Here is a 24,250-nt window from a genome sequence, read left to right on the forward strand (position 1 = left end):
TCAGAATACATGCAATCTGCATTGTCAACCTAACACAAAACCTAATGCATTATTCAGATGGTAGGGATGCATTAGCAAATAACTGCCTTAAGCTAGGGTAATGTGTTTTTTTTTTTCACAGTACATATAATACTTGGTACATTCTGCAATATATTATACATATGGCACATGTGCTGTTACATTATTGAGCACATACATCCATTTTCAGTACATATTAAGGTAAACATGTTACATAACTCTTGATATCAGTGGCCACATGTTGAGCTGCAGCATGTGACTGACTGACACATGCACTGCCAGTATGCTCTTTTTAAGAGTCACAATGCCGCTAAATGTGGAGATATTTAAGATTTTATTTTGGAGCGGGTCTAGCGGGGTGCGCTGAAAAACAAACTGCGCGCCTCCCGCCCCGTGGCCCCGCCCACCACGCGCTCGATTAGCGCCATTACGTCGCAATGCTGATCGCCGCTGTGCTGTAGGCAGGCAGGCAAAGCAGCTGCAGAGACGGCAGGGAACGCTCGCGACAACGGACACGCTCATGTCGGGAAAGTCAGAAACGCAACATTTGCATATTCTCTGATTTGAAGTCCCAACATTTTCACTTGTAACCTTTTGCTGATCACGTTGTCTTTGTTTTTACGCCTGCGTGGGAATATATTTTTCATTCTCTCGACCTGAAATGACTGCTAGTCGCCTTGTCTAGCCAATGGTTACTGCGGGGGCTCCTGTCTTGTGGATTATCCGTCGTCGCCGAGCCAGTTGCATGGTCGAGCCCGGAGGAGGCCCCGCTCTGCTGGATGGATGTGTGTGAAGCAGCGCCGGACTCCAAGTACTGATGAAGACGGTGATAATGATGATGCTCGGGTTTCATCGGCAGCGGGTCAACTGATCTTGGATGTTCGGGCTGTATAGCCCCCCACACAAACCATTTCCTCATACAGCAAACAATATATTCCTTAAAAACTGGACGCCCCTGGAGCAGTTTATGACGGTAAGAAAGACACTCATTACTCACAGGCCACCAGTTTTACCAGCCAGCTGACGTTAGCTAACGCTAGCTATCTTAGCGCTGTCACTTTTATCCAAGTTGCTCCCCACTCAGCTCAAAAGGGCTAATGTTTCAAAATAACATGTCCGTAACGCTTCTCCAACGGGGCCTTTTTTGTTATTACACTTTTGTATGTTTGAGTGGGATATTACACAAATAAATGGAAAGCCCTAATTAAAGTATTTTTATTGTATTTAATAATAGCCAGTGGTTGTGTAGCTTGTTAGCTAACGTTAGCTGTTTCTCAGCCCATTCAATGTATCGCAGCGAAGTAAAGTAAGCTGCGATACAGCAGCTAATCCCGTGTGCGCAGCACTGGTAACGTTACGCATTTAAAGAATTGATGAATTAATACAACTTTAATAGGTTCGCCTGAAGTCGACGTTCGTAATTTTAGTTAAATCGGCCGTTCATAGCTAATTCATGCAGCGCACAATAAGCCCTTTAATGACCAGAGTCCAGTTGGCGTTCAGTGGCACCAGTGCGGTGTTAGGATGTTGCATTCCTTTATCGTGTGTTATAATACTTATTAATTAATGGTTATTAAGTGATTTGCGTTGTCGTGTTTCGCCGGGAATGGTCGAGGTAGTTGATGCGTTTCTGTCATCAACGGTACATAACGTCACACACGGCGAATGCAGATCCTTCAGGTCAAATTGACGTCGGGGGTTTTTGTCATTGATTGCTGTGTGATCGGTGAAGCACCAGTTGTTGCAAACTGCTCTCACGTACGTGTCACATACTAGAAATGTCACACGAGAGGGCCTGTGTCTGGATAAGCTGCTTATTGCGACCCTGCTCCTACTCAGTGGCCCGTGAATCAATCATTATTTCATTTTCTTTGCAAAGTAAATGACCGAAAAGGTGGAGATTTTAACCATGTGGTGTTAAGTAATGGATGTGAGGGATTGCTGTGATGAGGCGTCCTCATTTTTGTCGATGACGTAATCCTCCACCAGCCGTGCCACATCTTTTGGGTCGCAGTCGGTTCCTTTGCTTCCTGCTGTTTGCCGGTCTGCTACCGCTGCTGAGATCATATGGATGCTGCTCTGTCCTGTTTTGTCTGGCCCCTGGCTCTCCCTCACTGACTGGCTCTGCAAAATGACTTAAGAGCCACGATTGCTTCTGAATGGGATAACAGCAAAGGAAGAGATTGTGAATTAAATCCAGTAGCTGGGTTCATTTTCCAAGTGTTCTCCAAAGTCAGCAATCCCCAAAGTGTCATTGGGAATCTCCAGGGATCTGTGAAAAGGGGACACCAGAAGCCCCAGAAAAGGGGACACCAGAAGCCCCAGACTCCTGAGCCCACATATAAAAAAATCTGTAATAATTGACTGTAGCAATTGCTTTTTACAATAGTGTCCGTTTATGAAAGAATCCATATTAACAAAACAATTTAGCAGATGGGGCTCAAAAAAATGGGTGTCTCTGACCTAATGTTTATGGTTGGTCTTGACCTGAATATGTTTGGGAACCCCTGTCAGAGGCTGATGGTTACCAAAGCTGAACGACTTATCTTGGGAATTAGGCCTGCCGTGTTGCACATTTTTATGTGGGACACCATTATGCGCTGTTGATTGCCGCCGTATTATATGTTAAAGCTGTGGTAGTCAGGATTATTTTGCAATCCTGCACATCTCATCTCTGATAGCTGAAACATACATTAGGATTGGAGGCTGTGCTGTAACGCTGTTGGCGCATAAACATGACTAAATAAGGCTGCGCAAAGTTTGTTTTCATAGGTTTTGTGACATGCAGTCTGATCATTTCTATGCATGCTACAAATGCATACATGGTGTGCAGAGGAGAAACCCCGGAGTGAACTTTCAATTTCAGCTCCTTTTGCTCTGCCCAAACCTGAAGACATCCTGAGTTTTAAGAGTGGATGGACTCAGCTGGTGAAGATTTAATTGCCTGTGGCAATGGCCCTGGTTCACTTGAGCAGCGGAATTTGCCATCCAAAGGGTGTACAGCAGAAGTGTGTGTGTGAGACGGAGAGAGAAAACAGATAGTTAAAAGCGAAGGGAAGAAGTGAGGAGAGGATATGGATATTGGAAGACAGAGGGGGCACAGGTGTGGCATGGGTAAGGGAGATAAACTGCACCTGCTAACAGAGGGCAGGGCGGGGGATCCCATGGGAGCAAGTTACCTAGGCAGTATCATTATATCCCAAGGCAGCTTGCTTAAATTTAACTGTGGCTATGATGGAGAGGCAAATTGTAATGTACCCTTATGTTTATTTCCAAAACAATGAGGATGAGTCAAACTCATCCTCATTGTTTTGGTTAACAATAGCCAAAACTGCTGTCTTCACTTAAGTTGAAATCATTCTCAGTCTTGCTGGCCTGTAAGATATGTATGTGTATTTGAGAAGCTGTTTGTCAACATTGCCTGCAGCTTGACATAAAGACCACCATGAGCTTAGCTTTAGAGCTTTGCAAAGAATTTCTTCTTTATCCATCACTCTGTGATATTCTATTGTTTCGATTGGATCTGAAGAAGCTATTAATTGAGGAAGAGTGCAGAATAATTATTTTTTTTACAGCTAGCACTATATCTTTAATGCTCAGACCTCTCACCACCAATTTAGCATCATGCTGTTTTTGCAGATGTGTCTCCACAGGTTTGGCTGGTGCCCGTAGAGAAGATGCATGAAGATGACAGCTTCCTGGTTACACATCATAAACCAGCCCACATTGCAAAGAAGTCAAAGGTCTACCATTGTTCTTGCCTGTTTGAAAGGCTGCGATGTGTATACACTGTGGGATGGGCTAGGAGCACAGACCGTTAGAGAATGTGTAGGACACTATGTGCCTGAAGCTCCTCTGTTTCGTGCAAGGAGGATAGTGCAACAGCCATTAGACCAAATACCATTTCCTTATGTTTGTAAGATGTATTGGAATTTACTCCTGTTTCTGTTTTGTCTCATAATTGTGTCAGTCCAGGAGTTTGTCATATTTATGCACCCTGAGCTTCAGCTGCTGCCTCTGTGACTTTCTCGCTAGCCTCTCACCTCTTTGCTGTGAGGAACTTGTGCTTTTTCTCTCTATCTTTTTCTGACACCTTGTGTCTGTTTTCTGTCAGTGTTAGAGAGACACACCCTACCGCACAGCATGGTGCTCAGTAGTGCTGACAGCTTAGTATTGGTGCTAACTGACAGTGTTGGTAGGAAGATTGCTGGCTGGTGTGCTGCAGCCAAGATACATTATCAGGCTTCTAAGATGTTTGCGTTTGCGTATTTTACATTGGTAAGCTTGGATTCATTGCCAGAAGAGCTTTGAAAAAAGACTTAGTTTTAATGAACTTCTGTCACCATAATGTAATTTCTTTCCCTCTGTCAATGTAGTGCCACTAAGTTGCTGTTCTATACACAAATAAATGACTTGAGTATTAAAACTCATGCTTGTGCATGTTTCAAATTATGTGGTACTTACCTTCTAAGATCCCTCATTACTTCCTCCTCTTTGAATGTGAGCAGGCTGCCTGTGACCTCTGGTGACGTTTAGTATCAGCCCTCTCAAAGATCAGCCTGTTCATGTTTAGCCAAGGGGACCAGCTGCCTGCCCGTTCTATTATAAAAGTTCACAGTCCTGTTTGCAGTTGGGAAGCGTAGTAAGCAGAGCCACTGATCGCTGCACACCAACCTAACTGCTGCCAAATTACTGGAGACTTGTTGTTGAGGCACGATCGCCATACATTCACAAATATGCCTAATTTGGCACATGCTGGCGTAAATACAGATTTGCCTAACATTGCATGGGCTGGTAGCGCTCTCAGATCACGTCATTGTCCTGAGCTACAGTTCTTTTCAGTCCGTCTGACTGGCAGTCCTTAAGCGAACCAGCCAAACACATAAATAAATTCACATAAATATCCAGCCAGATCGCTCTCATAAAGGCAGCTAGCTAGTGGTCTGTTGCTGGGGCGGACATGGCACAACTCTTTAGCCAAAAAATCATCTCCCAAGCCCCAAACACAGCTGTGTTTATTCTTTGCAAGATACCACAGCTACAGAACGCCAGGACGAAGGTGCCTTGACAGATCTAGACTTCCAAAATGGAAAGCTAGTAGTGCCATATTAATAGTGACACATTGGTAGTAAAGAATAATAGCATAATGTGGACGCCTCTGTCAGGCTTTTAGCGTTGTCGTCACAATGTAATTCAGAAAACAGAGGAGAAGACTTACCTGTTTATATAAGTTTTAAGCTCAGACTAAAAATAATTATTTTCTGCCTGTGAACACTGGGACAAAAATAACAGTGGCACTGTGAATTGGGTGTAGAAGGATTCAGTTCTAGCAGGGAAAAGCCTTATTAATTCATAGTTCGACAGTAGTCCTATAGATGAGTGATTCTCCATGCTTATGTAAGGCTGTTCTAAGGAGTTTTGTGACCATGGAGCATTTTACTCAGTAATGCCTTTTCATGGAAAGTGAGTTTGTAGTGTTTTTTTTGTTCCCATTCTGTTCCATTTAAAGCTTTTATTTTAGATGTATTACTGTCAGATCAGGGTCACCTCTTCCATCCCCTCCCCGTCTCGCACGCTCTCTCCCTCTCTCTCTGTCGTGCGTTGGCGTATCTGGATCATGCATAACTAATCAGATGAAACTGCATATTATGCTAATGGTGTTCTCAGTTAGTGGGCAGTCATAATGGTTTGATTAGCTCAAACAGCATGTTATTCAGCCAGCGAGAGGTGCTGGGGACGGACCCCCTTCTTACGCACACACACACTTACGCACACACACACACACACTTACACACATACACACAGCATAAATGCTTTGAATCACCAGTTACATTCAGGCATGCAGGATTTAGACCGCAACACCAGAGAGAATATTTTTGTAATATTTTTCACACCCTTATTATAAAGTGTAGCAGAAATCATATCGAATGATCCCATATTGCTGTAATGGCCCTAACAAGTCAAACACACATTTCATCATTGACTTTGAAGCAATACTCCACCATGTAGTACCGCTAAATGTTTGATTTTTCTGAGAGAGATTTACTTTTTACTCCACTGTCCAACAAGCCTGTAAGCCATGGCAAAATTAATAGCGGCTCTAGATATGTGTTGTAAATCATCATCAGTATCTGCCCTATTATGAGTCACTTGTGTGCTCTAACCCAGTTTCCCGAAAAATGCCGGGGTAGATTATGCCAACAGAGCCAGGAGATAAAACTAGCTCGATTATAGTTTAGGGGCTGTGAGATCAACTTAGCTAGCCTTGCAGAGGTTGGATTAAGACAGCACAACATTAAAGGATTAACATGATCATTGTTGGTCACCGGGGAAGGGGTGCATAAATGCAGAGATGGCAATGTGGGACCATTTTGGAACGTGTAGCTGTATTTGCGCTTCAAGAACAAACAAAATGTAATTCCTCTGATGCTTTTCGTCAATAATGAACTAAATCAGTAATTTCAGTAGTTATTAGAATTAATATTATTATTTGTTCTTGTTAATGGATCCAGGGTGCAGTTTTAACATCTGGCCAGGGACAACAGATGATAATTGATGATTAAAATGTGCCTCATTAACAGTTCTTTCTTTTGTTGATCGATGATCACTGCCTACAACTAGTAATAAAAAAAACAACAAACGTACCTGTCTATTCCCAGTTTGAATGCATTCAGCCTTTCAACAGATGCTCAGTTCCTTTCAGTCCCCTATTTTCCTCAACTTGTTCTTCAGTCTCACTTTGACCTCTGCTGATCCATCCAGACCTCTGAAGTCTTCAGGGGATTGGTACTAAGAACCAGTTTTAAATGATTGGTGATTACCGATCAGTCAGAACCAAAGTACTGATGAGCTCCTGGGGAGCTGGTTGGTAATCACATCATTGAACTGTAGGCATATTGGGTTTGTTACAGTCGCATACATTTGTTTGTTTGTCAGTAACACACTGATGTGATGCAGTATGCGGAAAGCAGCCATGACGGATGTGTTAAAATGCTAAACGTCTGTGCAAACCACAGCAAAGCAAATGAAAATGCAGCTGATGTTGAATGTGATTGTTTTGTGTAACTGATAATTGATATTGATATGGTGATTTATTTTTATTTCTTGCTGCACCACTGTCAGTGTTGAGTATGTGTGTGTGTGTGTGACCACTCCCCCTGGCTCTGGTATGTTGACAAGCTGCTCAGAGAGTGATTTAATTATATTTGACTTTCGGGGAAGTCGTCTGTTGAATTGAGCCACAGAGTTTATTTTTTTATTTATATGAAGATATTTAAATTTTTTTTATATTTTGGTGGGGGGCATTTATTGGGATAGGACAGTAGGAAATGAGAGGGGACGACGTGCTGCAAAAGGCCCCTGGCTGGAATCGAACTTGTGGGCGCAGCTAAACAGACCAAGCTTTGCACATGGAGCGGTGCACTCCACCAACTGAGCCACCTGCGCTTCAGTTTACAGAAATGTAGTTAGAGTTTAGTCCAGATATGAAGAAGTGTCTATAACCAGAGCAGGTCTCTCAGACGCAGACTGACTGTCTGACAATGTGATGGGCTCAGTCCTTCCTGACCACCACTGCATGTCATTCTGTTGTTGTAGAATATCTGCTGGATTTCATGTTTATACCTCAACATTTTTCTTCTGAAAGAAAGGACTCGTCTCCGCTGCAGCCCCACCCCCACCTTTACACCCCTCAGGTATGTGAGTGCAGCTGGCTCCTGACTCTTCTCAGGAGTTATGCCCCAGTGCGTGTTTTGTCTTGTCCTTTCCCTTGCTATCATCCTTCCCACTACCCCCAAAAATGCATACACAGCGACATGTGCCCTATATATATATATTACATTACTGTTTCGAAGAAGTGTGTTGCGATTTGCTCAGCAAAGTGTTGTAGACCTTTTGCCATGTGCCCATTATAACCTGCTGCTTGTGCAACTTGAGCTTTGTGTGTGTGTGTCAGCTTCAGATCCAGATCCTCAGGTCTGCCTTTGAAACAGCTGCTTAAAGAGCCTTTAATACCTCAGGAGGTCAAAGGACACAGTTGCTTAAGAACAGTGTGTCAGAACCAAAAATGGATTGCGTTCCTTATTCTGCCGTGTCCAACCCTCATGAATTACCAAGGTTCTTATTGTTTTTGATCACCGTTTGAGATGTAATGTGACCGGTTGGGGGTTAAAGAAAAACACTGGTTTGCAAATGATTTCCCAGAGTTTAACTAGATGATCATAAAGCTAAAAAGTGGTGACATCAGTGGTTATAGAATGTGTTTCCAACCTCAAATACTTCTGTCCCATTCAAAAATTGACTCAGTTTTACCAGTGAGCAGCGTTTGTGACGGTAAAGAGTTTCATTTTGGTTCCATCGTCTATTAAAAGACGAGCAGCAAGTACCTTTACATCGGTTACCGTGTTTCTCAACCTTTAGTTTCCTGCCCTCTTTTTCAGACATGCAGTGTGACACTTGACGGGGTTATTTCTGGAACATCAACAGTTTACGTTGCCAAACCTTGTTTAATCCGCTGCTTGTTTTGCTTGGAGATCTGTGGAGGAAACGCAAAGGGATTTCATATCCAACTCAAACAAGAATATAAAGAGCAGTCTAAAAACACTAGACAGTAGTAGCGTACTTCTGTTTTTATTTTTTATTTCATACTGCTTCCAATTTCTTTGCTGTCTGGGCTCGTTTTCTATCCATCCTTCCTTTCTTTTCAGCCATACTCGTCTTGAAGCCTAGTCTACATGACCTTCTTGTTCAATACAAAGGTGATTGTAATCATCAACCATCATTTCCTCCGTTTTAGTCAACATACAGGTGCAGAAAGCGCATGGAGGCTGTGAAATGTCGTCAGTGTGCATGTGATTCATTGCAGCGAGAGGGAAAGAGATCTGGTTACAAAGGCTGATGGGCATGCTTTTTTGGAGGGTGTGTCCACCCACATGAGCTTGGATGACTGAACAACACACACACACACACACACACACACACACACACACACACACACACACACACACACACACACACACTTTTGTTGACATCTGGGCCTAACCTTTCTCCACTTTAACTCACATCTTGAGGACTGGGACGATCCTTTCCCCAACTGTTTCACAGTAAATCACCAGCCGGGTTGCGCCAGCTGTGTGTAAGTTAAAACTTAGCCTAGTTAAACATAAACTATTACTAAAGTGTCATTTATGCATTGCTATAATAAAAGCGGTTACACCACAGAGACTTTGGACAGGTTTGTGCATTGGTGTTCAGGAGGTGCTGCACGAATAGATGCTCCTCAAATTAAATAAATTAGTTGAAATCAATATTTGGCGGTCAGCGCTGATAATTATCCTAATTATAGGCTAATTATGGGAAACACTGCTTGCACTACCACCCCCCTTCACCCCCAAACAAAGCAGTCTCTCCCGACTTTATTAGCTAATATCATATTCATAACCGCAGCAAGGAGTGTGGTTTTTACAAAGCATATAGCCTAGGCCTGAAATAAAAAAAATAAAGCAAGTAGATCTCGACTTTTAAACAGCGTTTTTTCTGCACGTGTAGCCTGTTTTTATAAGAGCAGTCTTCAGTTGTTACAAAACTTTTTTTTTACGTTGACGCCACTCTCTCCCGACGAGTCCAAGCATCAGTGGCAGCAGCTGCTGGAGTTTCTTTCTGTAAGTTTCACGTTGCTGTGCTGCTTCAGTAAGATGCGTCAATAAATCAAATGTAGAAACGTTCACGATTGAAAGCTTTTTGCTGGTCGCACAGAGTTTACACTAGATGACAACGTACTTTCCATGGCAACAGCTACTTACAGCTGTGGAAAGAACGCCTCTCTCCCTCGTTCTACTTTCTTCCTTTAGTGTTTGGCTATCAGCGGACATGAACAACAAAGTCTGAGCTGCGGATTCACGTCAAGGATGGTGCGTTCAGTAACGAGCAACGCAGCGTTACTTGCCTTAGTAACTAGTAATAACATTACTGTTTTAGAAAAGTTACACTACTAGTTACTGGGAAAAGTAATAATATTACAGTAACGCGTTACTGCCCAACACTGGTCCCAAGTACTCGTGGTGCTGATTTAGTTACAAACCAGCTAGTAGGTACGAAACCTCTAGTGCTCCATTCTGTGAACTGTTAGTGGGTTTTTTCAACCATGCTTAGAGATGGTGCAAAAATGCCCTTTGCTCATTTATTTAGTCCTCTCAGTTGTGTAATTGATTACTGGGAAATAGAGAGATCTTAAATGTGTGTGGGGGCTGGGGTTGATTGATTGAAACTAATATCACTTTAACAGATTAGTAGATGAGTCCAGTAATGTTACAGATTCCTTTTTTGAAAAAGGGCTTGGCTTAAACAGGAAAAAACAACAGGACTGATGTTGCACTATAGCTGATTAACAAGGTGATGGCTAATTGGTGTTAAACAGGGACCCATGTAGTCTTAACTTTATGTTTAGTTTGGTATTAACTGCGTAAGCTAGATTGATCTTTTAGCTATAGACGGCTAAGTTGACAGCTGAAATGTAACATGATTTTAGATTGAAAACGTGGTTGGCCTACTGGCTAACTTGTTAGCTTTTTAAAATGGCACACATACTCAATTTGTAGTTATTTCTACAACAGCCTCTGTCACTGTCTGTCTTTGGTGTGAGAATAAGACCAGCAGACATCCGCCTGTTCACAGTGGCAGAGAAGGGAAAATTGCAGAGGAAAGGCCGAACCTGACCACAGGATGGTTATCACCAGTTTTCAGAGGAGCTGTCTGAGTTCTGTAACACATTAAATGTCTGAAGTGTACAAAAGTAAAGATTATATATGCAACTTCCCGCAGCTCTAAACTGTGGACAAATATTTTTGGCTTTATTTTGTCAAACATTTTCTTTTAACTATGTCAGTATTTGACCTTTAAGTAACTGTTTTGTACATTTTCGATGTCTTTTATAAAGCATTGATCTGTAATGTGACTAAAACAGGAAGTATATGAAGGCGTGGTGCTAAAGATGCATTTAAGTGTTGCTTTGGATTGGTACAATTTAAGTAAAGAGCAACTCATTCTAATGTTAGCAGAGAGTTGCAGAAAGATAGGGCAATGTAACGGACAGTCTTTCAATCAATCGATCTATTTTACCTTTATGTGAAGTGTGTGTGTGTGTGTGTAAGGTCCTGTAACCTGGTGCAGGTTGGCGAAATTGTAAAAGTTATTTAATAGTCAGTGTTTTAATATGAACATACAATGGAATGGAATTTTACCATGTGTCTGCTGGCTAGTTATGGACTGTATCAGCTTGATTTTCCTGTGGGCATTTGTCTAGATGTTTCTGCGTGTCTGATGGCCCTGGCTTTGCAGCAATTCTCTGTAGGAAAAACAAATTGCAGTCTTTGTGATTTTGCACTGTCAGGTCCTGTGTGTGTGTGTGTGTGCTTATATACAGCATCTGTGCAGGCAGATAGAAAGAAAGCGAGCTAAATGGACAACCATACCCTGAGAGAATCTGTGTGTCAGAGATGAGAACGAGAGGAGAGAGAGAACATGAGAACTAGATTGTGTGAGAGAGAAACGGGCAGCCTATCAGGCAGCGAGGCAGCAGGGAGGGATAATAACAGAAGCTGTTACATTCTTGTGGTTTCTCTGATTTCAGCATGAGGCAGGGGGCTGCCTCTGGCTGACTCATGGCTGCTTTAGGCCAGCATGGAAGCTACTAGCAAGAGGACAATACATGACATTTCTTGGACACTTTAGTCTAAGACATTTTAATTGCAGGACGATGAATCTGGGCATGTTTTGGCACCTCTTGCTCAAGGATTAACCTAGCAACTGATTAACACTGGTAATCTACCACTGTGAGCAGTGGCAATAATTCTGTTTTGTTTGTTAGGTTTGTTCCTCGGGCCATTTAAGGTCCAATTTCAGACACTAGAGTTGAAGACTGGCCCTTATTTAGATATTAGACATCCTGGTATTTGACCGTTTGTGTTTATTGATAAATTGTCATATCTACATGAATGTGACGAAAGCACTTTCATTGATCAACTCCAACAACAAAAATATTCCAGAAAAATGCCGCTGCGTATGCTTGTTGGAAATGAATGAAATGCCATTGTGCTTATGTTGAATAGGAGCAAGGTGACAAAACAAAAGCATTTAGAGGGATTTAACAGAAAAGTTTTCCATATTATAAGAGCAGGTGTTCATCTGGATAAAATATGTAAACTTCTGAACAATAGAGTCCCGATAATCGTAAGTTGAAAAGTGTGTCTGGAGTAGGATGGCCAGAACCCTAAATACATTTACATTTACTCATTTGGCAGACGCTTTTATCCAAAGTGACTTACATTTGAGGAACAACATACAAGCATCAACAGAGCATCAACTACAGATCTACAACTGACCGTAAATACTAGTAAGTGCAGCAATACTAGTAAGAGCTCATAGTACATATCACATCAATGGGGTAGATACCTAGGGAAGGAATTAAGAGTTAGCAAAAAGTGCAATCAAAACAAAAAGTGCAATCAATACAAGATCGTTGTAGGGGATAGAAGAAGAAGAAGAGCACAGGAAGTGCAGGTTAGAGGTTAGAGGTGTTTATAAGAGGAAGTGTTCTTGGAAGAGATGAGTTTTCAAGAGCTTCTTGAAGTTAGAGAGGGACGCCCCTGCTCTGATGGCGTGTGGTCGCTCGTTCCACCATCGTGGTGTCACAGATGAGAACAGCCGGGATTGGGATGGCAGAGCCTAGCTTTAGAAATGTATGTAATTTACATGTTTAGTGGAACTAAGAGGAATAAAAAGGGAAACAATAGCTATTATTTACATATAGTACTTATAAACATGCTGCTCTAATAAATGTTACCCTACAGCCAAATATTACAGTATGAAAAATTGTATGAAGTCACGCAAAGTCAGTGTGCGTCTGTGTTTTGTTTCTTATGCTTGGTTGCTCACAATCCCATAGTCCATTTTCTAAACATTGCTATTCTGTATAATAAGAGCATTAGTCTGAAGTGGAATTGGTTTCACTGGTTCAGTTAAGCCTTCACTTAGGTCTGGGGTTGCACTAATCTTCTCTTGTAAAATCAGATTAATGCTGAACAGGCTAAATCAAGCACTGTTGAACCTATGCTTGTGAAACCTGGTTGGAGGTTGTTGTATATCAGGCAGGCGCTGCAGGCCACAGAATACATGTAATCACCCTAATAGTGATTGCTAAAAGCCAAACAGTTTGATAAGCTACTGTGCGATAAAAGTTATATCGTGCAACTGTAGGAAAATGTTTATGGTTTTAAGTTGTGCATAGATTTTGTATAGATAGCTGCTCTGGATGCTGCAGGAGATTTGCATTAAGGCAACACAAACCACGTCACTTGGACGTGGTTTGGGTAATTGACACGTACCAGAAAACTGCAAACCACTAACCTTAATTGATAATTTGCTCAAAGGAACTTTTTATTTCTCTAGTGCATATAATTCAAAATGTAGTAAGAAATGGGCCACGTGGTCGTTTTATATAAACTATTTAATCACTGAATTCCCCAAAATATGCTGTATTGTGGATATGTATCGTATCTAGATATGAAATGGTGTTGAGTGATGCTAGCAGAAATTAAACTTCCCTTAAAAAAAGCCCCGATGCTGGGAGACTTTGCATCAGCTGTGTGAGATTGCTGTCTCAGTATTTTTCACCAGCAGCAGACCTTATTTTCTACAGCGTGGAAACATTGTACAGGCTGTGGGGTGATTGTCAGGTGGGCCCACGCTTTCCTGTTTTGGCCCTGTTTACCAACCACAATGTGTTCCACCCACCTCCATCTCTTCATCTTCACCTCTTGATACAACCAGTGGTACAGAGACATCCCCTAACACTTCTCCCACACACATGCTCCTTGTTATGTGAGCTTACGTATATGATACATTCAAACGAGCTGTTTAATCATCAGCACCACTCTTGAATGGCCTCTTCCTCTTGAATTGCCTTTGTTGCTGCAGGGCCTACGGATGTTTGAGCTTTATAGGTATGTAGTTTGCAATTAATCCACTTTAAGGACATTACGTTGATTTTATTTTCATATTTGGATGTATTTGGACATTTGGTTTTATCGGCCTTCTATCGTAAGCATTCGTAGTACTGCTGGCCACATCCCCTGTGCATCATCACTGTTTCTCACGACCCACAAAATTAAAAATGTCATAGACAGAAACTTGTAGGCTTGAACGGCAGCAGTGTAGGGACAAAAGGGTGCTGTGGTCTGACAGGCGTTAAAAGCAACACGGTTGACCAAACCTGTGTTGTGTTTGTGTGCAAGAGAGATGCAGGCGGGGAGAGCAGCAGCAACCGCACATTAAATTGTAGGTCACATGCACATCATCGACTGTTTTCTATCTGAAATTTGGACTTATTGAGATGGCGATCATCACACAATAACAGAGGGGAGAGAGGGAGAGAGGTATGGCACAGTGTAAAACCTACGCAGAGCTTCCAGTTTCCTGTATTATGCATCGAGCGGAATCCCTTTCATCAGCAAAATCGAGCAGACTCGGTGGACACACACACACTGGCCACACCAGGTAGAGCTCGGTAAAACATGCTGATGGCAAAACTGTTTCTCTCAAAAGTGAACATTTGTGCATCTAGAGGCATCTAGACACTAAGGGATAGCTCCTGCAGGGGAAGCGGTATATAACCGTCATATACCGTAAGTGTTTGTTATAATTTTTTCCAAAGAGGTTCATTGTTAAATGTGAAAAATGAATCAGGCAATCTCTCCAGTGCTTGAGCAGGTCACCCTTTAGAGACAGTACGGCGATGATAACACAGACACGTTTTAGTTTCCAGGAAATTGACTGCTGCATTGCCTCTGAAGGGTTAGACTGATGATAAAAGCCTTTTCCTAGTACTCTTTCCTAAACTAAACGCAGCCTGATTCGTTTTTTCAAAGAGCAAGAAAAGAATGTCCAAGGCTTCTTAGAAATAAGGCTTATGTAGTAAGCGGGGAGACAGGTGATGAATAGGATGAAATTTGATGAGATGAGTTATGATCGGTTTAGTGTTAAGAGTATGATGGCCCGAGCAGCCGTAGCTTCTAATAATTGGAATATGGCGTTATCCTGAGGGTGCAGCGGATTTAGAGAGCTATGTAGTCGTCATGACTTTGTCACATGCAGTCATCTGTCTTTTTCTACGGGACAGATTTAGTTACTCCAGTGTTCATCATGCCGTCATATGAGTGTATTTGTATTAAGCTTGTCTTGGTCTGCGTTGTCACCTGCAGCACAGGGTAAACAAGGATACACGAATGTACATTTCTCCACTGACAAAGCACAGCCACTTTGAGTTGATCGTCATATTAGTCTAGCAGTTATTATGCTTTTATATACAGTTCATTGATTTAAAAAAAAGCAGTTATTTTCCTTTTTCTAGAGAAAATCTAATAATTCTGACTTCTTGACCCTGAAAATGTGTGACGTTGCCTTACGTTCCACTCCACTGAATTACAAGGCAGAAGAGTGCGTTAGAATAGTTTCACACTTCATGGCTTCCTACTCTGGAAGACCTGTACGAGTGCCCTGATACATTCAGGCAAGAGAGCTGGAGCTGCTTCCGCATGATCGGAAGTGTTTAACGCTGCGTAATTCCATTGTTATTTTAAATGATTGGAAGGGTCGACTCAGCAACTGCTCAAGAAAATCGCTGCGCTCTGATGCTCGCGCTTTAAACTGTTTTTAACTTTGACCTAGTTAAACAGAGACTATGAAAGACTACAGAGAACGTGCGGTGACACTAGCTGCCTGAATGCAGCAAGTCTCAAGCAAGTCATGTGAAAATCTCTTAAGTTTATAGATACAGCTGGACTCCTGTGCTCTGTTGTGTAGTTTTATTTTTATCCCGCAAAAATGTATTGATTTTCAAATCAGATATTGTTGTGATATTGAGTTATTTATTTTATTATACAGAATTGTGATCCTTCCAAATAATGGATACGTACGTAAATATCAATGTATAATATATATGTGCAAATCACCTGGGTTACTGTAGAAATTCACACATGAAATTGACAATGGGATGCAAAAGAGCAACGATCAGATCTCGCATGAATCTGTATGTATTTGCACGTCACGTGTGCATTGTTTTTTTTTTCTAATTAATTAATTTTTTTTTTTTTTTTACAGTGCATAGTGTCCGGGGAGCATTGCACAGAGAGGGTGATTAACTTACTGCTTATTGATCCTACACACTGTTAAACACAACAACCTCAAGTGAGAGGTGGTTGAGTATGTATACCATCCAGATAGATCTAGATTGGAGTAACTGTGCATTCAGACCAAATGCGAATTTAATTCTTGCAACGATTCCTTGCAAGGGTTTTATCGCTGGACTACTGCCAAGTGTTCACACACAACGCGAATAAACACAACTCGCGATTATTAAAGCTGTACGAACCCAAAGTAAACATTTAGCTGTGATTTAATTGCAATAAATGGATCAAACTGATGCCGTAATAACTACAATATGATGCAGATTTGTTAAACATATGAATTCATGTTTTGTCAGGTCTGTCAGCAAGACCGCATGACAACAACTCCTAAAATAGTTGTTTTCTGAATGGAGTTCGGATTGATCGGGGCTGTGCTATGCTAACTTGTTCACGGTAAAGTACAACAATAGCTGGAGTTACAGACACACATTTTCTGAACTCACCAGGTAGCAATGTATAAGTTTTTTCTGGTTTATATATAAATAAGTAGTAGTCCAACAGAGCTCTGAGCGACGCTAACAACAACTGTGGAACCGGATGTGCACAGAATCTAGCTGCTGAGAAGCTCCGTGAAGATAAATCAACATTGTCATCCCAAAAAACTAAAGTAAAAGTTAATTTAATAAAAGCAGTTCATTCTAAGCTCCTCCTGCGAGTAAACAGCGTAGTTGTCAGAGCACACCGGCAGCGTCACTTTCTGCTGTGAAGCTAACGTGAGAGGAAGAGATGATCCCAGAGCAGCTCCAGACCACGATACAACTCTCAACCTGCTGTAATAGCTAACTTCACTGCGGTGCAAAGCATCGCCCAATCGTGAAAATATTACCGTAAAGTATTGAATTTCCGACACAATGAAATAAACAATATAGCATAATTTTAAACAATAGAAGTTTTTCTATTGTCAAACAATGTAAATGTTCAGGTAGTGCTTAGTTTGATATAAAACTTCCGAAATGTTCTCACCAAAATCTAAAAGAAGTCGATATATGAACAGAAAACAACCCCGTCAATTCTGAATAAACAGATGACACACATTCAGACAAAAAGCACGGGACGTTCATGATTGTTTCTGACGGGGTCAAATGTGGCTGAGTTGTTATGGCACTCACCTAGCCTAGCAGCAGGGGTGAAGCGAGGTGGTGGGAGGGGTGTATTTGCTTGGTGCAGAACACCTGGCCTCCCTGCTGGTGGGGCAGGAATGTGCAGTGTTTAGGTGGATGCGGGTGGAAATGTGCAGCGTGTTCAGAACACGACCCCTCATAACATTTAAAGGTGCCAACGTCAGCAGGAAAGGAAAAAAATCAGGGGAATGTGCTGCTTTAATCAAACCTGCATCTCTGTTTCTCTGCTTTCTGTTTTTCTGTGTGTGCATGGGGGTGTGTGTTGGTGTGTGTGTGTGTTCGCGCTGTCATTACTGTAGAGAAGAGGGCCTCTTGATCTATAAATGAGGTAACACCCCCTCTCATATTTCCAATCTGTGTGTTCAGTTTTGCTTTTTCATTTTTCCCCACTACATTGCAGTGGTGGTAGATAATTGTCTGTATGTTTGGAAAATCACTGTCCACTCTGACAAGGCCTAGATATTATTTTATTCTTCCCCAGCTGATCTATTAATTCAGGGAAAGTTGACTTTTAGTGAACCAGCCTTTTCATGTGTGTGCAGAGGTGGTGACTCGCTTGTGAGGTGATTCTGAGAAATAGAAAAGCAGCAGTCCGTGTGAACTAGCTGTTTGTATCAATAGCTGTTAGTTGAAGGCTTTGTGTTGAGACAGATGTGTGGTAGTGCCAGAAGCACATTTAAATGGCACCACAAAATAAAATTGTTCAGCATTGATATCTTTTGTATTCATGTTTTGAGTTTTAACAAATTTACGGAGGACAAATTGTCACGTTGCTACTTGGAGTGGTAGGTGAAAGCAGGAAACCTAAACAATGTGGGTTTTCTCCACCACTGCTAAACCAGTCACCGCAGTGACTTTTGTGCTACATGTAAATTCAAAACATCAAGTGAAGTCAACCTGTGCATTTGCATGCCCTGCGGAAGAACCTAGGTGTGTGTGTGTGTGTGTGTGTGTGTGTGTGTCAACTGTGGTTTTCTTACAGCAGTTATGATCATAATGCTGTTGACATAATGAGGCAAAGGTGTTTACTTGAAAGTTTCCATAGTTGGCTCGTTTTCAAAGTCAGATTATAGGTGAATGTTAAGGTTAAAGTGAGGATCACTGAGCACATTATATATTGTATATTTTTAAAAGCACACAACAGGTTTTCTAGATTCTTGTATCTGTTTTGGGCAATTTCAAAGAATTATTTGGAAATGTTTAGTAGGGCTGCAGCTAACGATGATTTTAGTATTCAAAGCTTCCATTCATCGATTGCGTTGTTTAAGACTGCGTCATATGACGGCAGTCTTGAAGTCGTTGTGGCGTTCACACTACGTGACTGATCGGTGACAGGGGGTCACACACACTACAAGAGCGGACGGCTGTGTCACCCGATGCAGGTCTCCAAACCATGATTTGTCAAGAAAACACACGTGAAACAGGAAACCTGCACACGAAACAGCTGTTTGTTATTATAAAGATGGCGATTATAAAGACAAAGAATCTGGGTGAAAGGATGGATTAGCACACGCAGGTAGCAGGAAACATCTGAGAGAGCTGCAGGGGAGTTAAAAGGTGCAGCTCATGACAGCCAGTTAACTCCTGACTATGAGGTTACAACTCACGGCCCAAAAACAACAAACGCACGTGAGCAATTTTCAGCTGAGGACTTTGGCTTCAGCTCAACAATCAATCATGATTTCAGTTAAATGCTAAAGCTGCTTTTACTGTGACCTTGTCTGTGGTCCTCTGGCAGAACACCGGCTGCTTTCTGATTAGGCGCCGTCGTGCTGTTGCCGAGGCGACACAAGTTTTGTTTTACGGTGGACGGACGGTAACATTACAGAGTTGTTGTTTTCTTTAGCTTGAAATAATCACATACTTTGGACACTTTCTTCTTTGTCCCTCGCTATTTTCTCTCTCTTCCTCCACTTTGCAAACGGCGCCATCATAATCACGTCGCGTTCACAGCGTAAGCGCGATGTGCGACAGTAATAAATGTCCCTGCGAAACACTGTGCTGTAAAGTTAAATGGATTAAACGAAGCATCGATGCAAAGAATTTGTGTCGATTAATTTTATTAATCGATTTTATCGATCGTTTCAGCCCTAATTTTTAGTGTCCATAGCCATTATCACTTTTTAAGTGTGAGCTAGATGGTGTCATGTAGATTGAGAGCCGACAAAATCGAATAAACTATCTGTCTAATTTAAGAACATTGCGCTCTTAAATGACTCTATAATGTCATGAAGCTGTTGGAGGCAGAAGAAATATCCGTGTGTGTTTAGTTGGGCTCTATGAAGTGCATGTTAGCAAGGTCAAGAGGGAGCGAGAGGACACAACAAGAGGGTGGAAGCAAGAAAAGAACAGCGGAAACTACGGCTAACAAGCAGGTGTAAAGGACAAACAGGTGCAGGAAGACACACAAAAGATCATATTGGAGGGGAGAATAGGGGAACATGGATGCTAATAAGGGCGAGTTGGATGAGGATTGGCGGATATTATTATAAGGATATTTTGATGCTCAGGTGAGAGGACACGTGACAGGAGATGAGCACATTAGTGACGCCCAGAATAAACTGAAAAGAGCTGCTGTTGAACATACCTGTCAGTCTCCGTTATTTCTATCTTTGATCTCAGTAAGCAACCTCTGTGACAGGTGTTTTATGAATGGGGGTGTGTGTGTGGGTGCGTGAGTCAATAACTGATGACTATAATTTGCATAATGGACTCAGAGGCCATATGGACAGTTAAAGGCAGGAGGACAGGAGAGGGACAAACAAAGAAGGAGAAAGAAACGTGTTTCAAGGAAAAAACGTGACCAAGCAAAGTCTTCTATGTTGGTGTCTGGTCAAACTTGGATCTGATACCTCGAAATTTGCGTCAACCATCAGAGATTGTGCGGCACTGTTCATACCAAAGCAGGTTTTCTTTTACATCTCTGTTTCATCTCATAATGTTTAGTGTAGGTGTACTCTCAGCGGCTAATAACCAAACAGACACACAAGTTAATTATTTAATTTCAGTGGTTACGATACAGTGATTGAGTAGGGGGTCAGAGTAAAAATAAATAGTTGCATGGGGATGGCTGTTCCTAGTTATTAGAGGACAGACGTCACAATCAAAAGCTGCAGGACGTACTGACCGACACCAGAGACAATTTATAGAGGAGACACGCCACTCAATCACATCCTCAAAACAGCTCTATGGGGAAAGCCCGTAACGGCAAAGATGGCGCTAGAAAGCCAATTGTCTGCTTTTAACAGCGGGAAACAAATTTCAGCCAATTATGTGGTTTCACTGACTTTTTTAGTGTTTTTTTAAATTTTTTTATTAGATTTTACTGGTGATTCTATTCATGTAGTTTTTATGTCCCGGTCATCAGTAAAAGTGCAGTTCTGGCTCTCTCCCCATTCATTTAGATAGGAGCCTGGTCTTGTTAGTCCGAAATAGCTGCCTGGAGGAGACTTGCCTATATGGACATACTGACCGACACCCAACTTTCATTTCTCATTTTACAACAAATGTACCAAAGTACAAATAGGGCATGCTATCTTAAGTGTACTTTGGAGTTTACACGTGGTTTTGTTCACATTTTTATCACCGAAATGAATTCTCTGTTAGTCCAACTGAAATCACAAGTCCTTACTTTTTGCAGTCAAACATCTGTGTCAACACGATTTTCAGATTTTGTGTCAAGTAAGACATGCCTCCTAGTTTGTAGATAAGGGGACGCTGGGTAGACGGCTAATGGAAGTTGTTTACAATTTTTCTGTGTTGTGTCTTAGGTTATTAGGTAGTAGGGTTGGGCGAAGTCTACAATGAAACATCGGGATGGACGATGTTATCGGGTGCGCGCGGTAGGGGGCTGCAGTCGTCTTATGTGCATGTGTTTTCGTTCAGACTTCACTCGGTTTTGTCAGTCTTTTAGGCGACTTTATAAAACATACTGCTGATGGTGCAGACGGGGGAGAGAGGCGGGGCAAGCCGGGGTGTTTACCTGAGGTGTAGCCTAGGTGTGTCAGAGTGTGGGGAGAAGATAATTCCGAGGCAGGTGCAAAGCATACTTCAAAACAATAATAGGAACAATAACAACCTTTCACAGGGTGGTATAATGTGAAAATTTTAGTGGTTTTTTTTGTTGTTGTTTTCGGGGAGGGCAGTGTCGTGATGTCATCGTCTATTGGCCCAACCCTATTAGGTAGGTAGTTCTCATGATGCTGATGTTTGTTCAAGTATTGTTTTTAATTAGTTATTTCACCAGCGCACGATAGCAGCTCCCATATCTGCGATATTTTGGCTTCATTTCTTCATTCAGAGGGAAGAAGTGGAGACTCTTTATCCAGTTTTATATACAGTAGATAAACAGTGGCAAGACCGTGTCTTCTTTCGCAACTCTTAATATATAATAACAAATAAAAGTTCAATTGGCAAATGCTCAATATTTAATTCGACTGGGATCCCCCACCCTCCTGTTAGGGGGAGTATTGCTATTAGCTGTTGCAGCATGTTTATGTTACAATGAAATAAAAAATGAACGGCTGTAAGCAGCTGAGAACTGGATATAGGACACATCAACATAAAATAATAACTTCCTTAATAAATCTAAAAAAATATATACTCATTTCAAACATTTTGTGAATATTTTTGCTATAAAGAAGAAAGCCATTTTCTGGGTATCATGTTTACACCGTTTGGGTCATGATGTTTCTCTTGTCTTTTCTTCTCTTATCTTCTCTTCAAAGAGACTTTAGCCATCAGATAACAAGCTGCAAACTGTATGACTTTACCATCAGTCAGGGCCACATATGGCTATCCCTAAATGAGGTCAGGGGTCATTCGCTGCCCACATTCCTTAAACTGCAGCTTCCCAGCCACCCCACCTCCCCCACACAGACACATTTTAAATGCTTTGTTTGAATCTGTCAATTACACACACACACACCAAAAAACATCACTCTGTCTGCTGTTGTTGCTGCCCTACATAAAATGAGTAGAATTAAAGGGATCATGGGGGTGGTTGGATGTGGGAGGGTGAAGACGATGGTAGGTGGAGGGGAAAAAAAGCATGCACTTAACACCAAACATTAGGAGGAAAGTGGTGGCGAAAACTGGGTGAAGGTCAGTGAGGGTGGAAAGAGGATGGATGACTGTGCTGTGGGGGTGCAGAGGAAAGAAAGGCCTGGAAGAGGAAGTCATTTTTTTTTTTATTCTTCCAGGCTTCAGAGCAGATCTTGGCCTTGTTAGTTTAATACCAAGCATACCTCTTTGTTTTTAAAGACTGAAATTTAACTTTGGGTCAGGCCAGGTTTGAGTCTCCACTCTGTGTGTAGCCAAGCGCGTGTTTCATTTCTATGTTCTTAAAATGTCATGCGCAGAAAGTATGCCCCACGATACGATATTATCACAAAACGTATGTCACAATACGATATTATTGCTATTAATTACCTTTTTTCCAACTTCAAATTATGTCCCCAAAGGAAAACTATTTTTCTTGTGGACTGAAAAAGCAAGAGATTTTATTTATTATAGTACCTAAAAGTAAAATTCTCATGTACAATTTATATAATAAAAGATCAATACTTGACCTCTGTGTCTCGATACAACATTGCAAAGGAAAATATTGCAATAATATGCTGTATAGATTTCCCCCCACCCCCCCACCCCTAGCAGAAAGAGGAAGGATCTATGAATAATGTTTTCCATTCATCTATTATGAAAACTCACAGCAGTCACAAGCAGTCTGCAGACACACACACACACACACACATGTTTGTTCCTCTATATCTAAATCTATTTGACATAATGCGCTTCCCTTGCTCTTTACCCTCAACCCTGACCTAATTCTAACCCTCACCCTAAAACCAAGTCTTAACCCTCAAATGGCCGTTAAAACTTGTGGGGTCCAGCATTTTGTTCCCCACAAAACTGTCAGATTGCACAAGAATATTGGAATCTTGGGTTTTAGACCCCACGAATATGGTAAAACAAGCGCGCACACACAGCGATACTGGCACACATCGGTAATTGACCACCTGTGTGTCTGTGGCCTAGTTTACGCTTTATGAAACGCTGTGGAGCGGTGATGTACAGTTCCTTTGGGATTCCTAACTGCTAGCCTCTTATTTCAATTGTTCCAAAGCAACACAAAGGGGACAGAAAACCCATACGTAGCATGTCTGAGTTTCTTTTGAAGAAACTGGGGGTATAAATAGAAATGTATGGAGCAAATGAAGTTCAGTAGCCGGCCCATATTTGAACTGCGAGAGGACGTCGCCTGTTAACGTTTTCTTTGATTTTTGTCCCATTAGTATAAATAAGAAATGTGGGGAGAACCATAGCTCAGTATGTAATGCTCGGGTAACTTTTATTGTTGTGCCTCTGGGTTTGTGCGTGCGAGTGTGTGTGTCCTGATTCAGTGGAGCTATACACAACCTGATTTTGATGTTAGAGTGTGTGTGTGTGTGTCTGTTTTGTTTTGAATGTGCGTGTTAATGTGTTGCAGTGGGCGTGTTTACATAGGTGTTTATATGACGTTTATATGATTCTTGTGTACAGACAGTAAGGCACCGGTACCGTCTGTGTTTGCAATAAGCGGAGAGAGGGAACTGAGGGAAGCTTTAGGGTCAAGAGAGACACACACACACACACACACACACACACACACACACACACACACACACCCCTGCCTGTTTGTAAGCTCTGCTGACTGCAGGAAGCAATAATGGTAGCGTGCTTCCGGAGTTCCGGAGGCTTCTCTCAGGGGAGCGTTGCTGCTCTGTCCAGCTCAGCAGAGCAAAACTGAAAAGGACACAGCAGAGCAGAAAATTATAGAACGTTGAGAACAGGATAGAGTAGAATAGAAAATGTTACGATAGAATAGGATAGTGA

General features: G+C 41.8%; 1 protein-coding gene across 3 annotated transcripts in view; it reads left to right on the top strand.

Moving 5' to 3' along the window:
* Window positions 1-479: 479 nt before the first annotated feature.
* Window positions 480-24,250, top strand: part of ptpn4a (protein tyrosine phosphatase non-receptor type 4a) — a 78,679-nt gene continuing 54,908 nt past the window's right edge. Inside the window, exons 1-2 of one of the 3 annotated variants that reach the window (XM_038720141.1) lie at window positions 480-991; window positions 7,615-7,712. The gene's annotated coding sequence lies outside the window, so the exon portion shown is untranslated. Of the gene's footprint in view, window positions 992-7,614; window positions 7,713-13,993; window positions 14,016-24,250 lie in introns of those variants that run through there. The other 2 variants (XM_038720140.1, XM_038720142.1) reach the window with 2 other exon arrangements.

The sequence above is a fragment of the Micropterus salmoides genome, unplaced genomic scaffold, assembly GCF_014851395.1.
Source record: "Micropterus salmoides isolate LMB-PRFRI ecotype aquatic unplaced genomic scaffold, ASM1485139v1 Ms_hic_scaffold_15, whole genome shotgun sequence".
Lineage (NCBI taxonomy): Eukaryota > Metazoa > Chordata > Actinopteri > Centrarchiformes > Centrarchidae > Micropterus > Micropterus salmoides.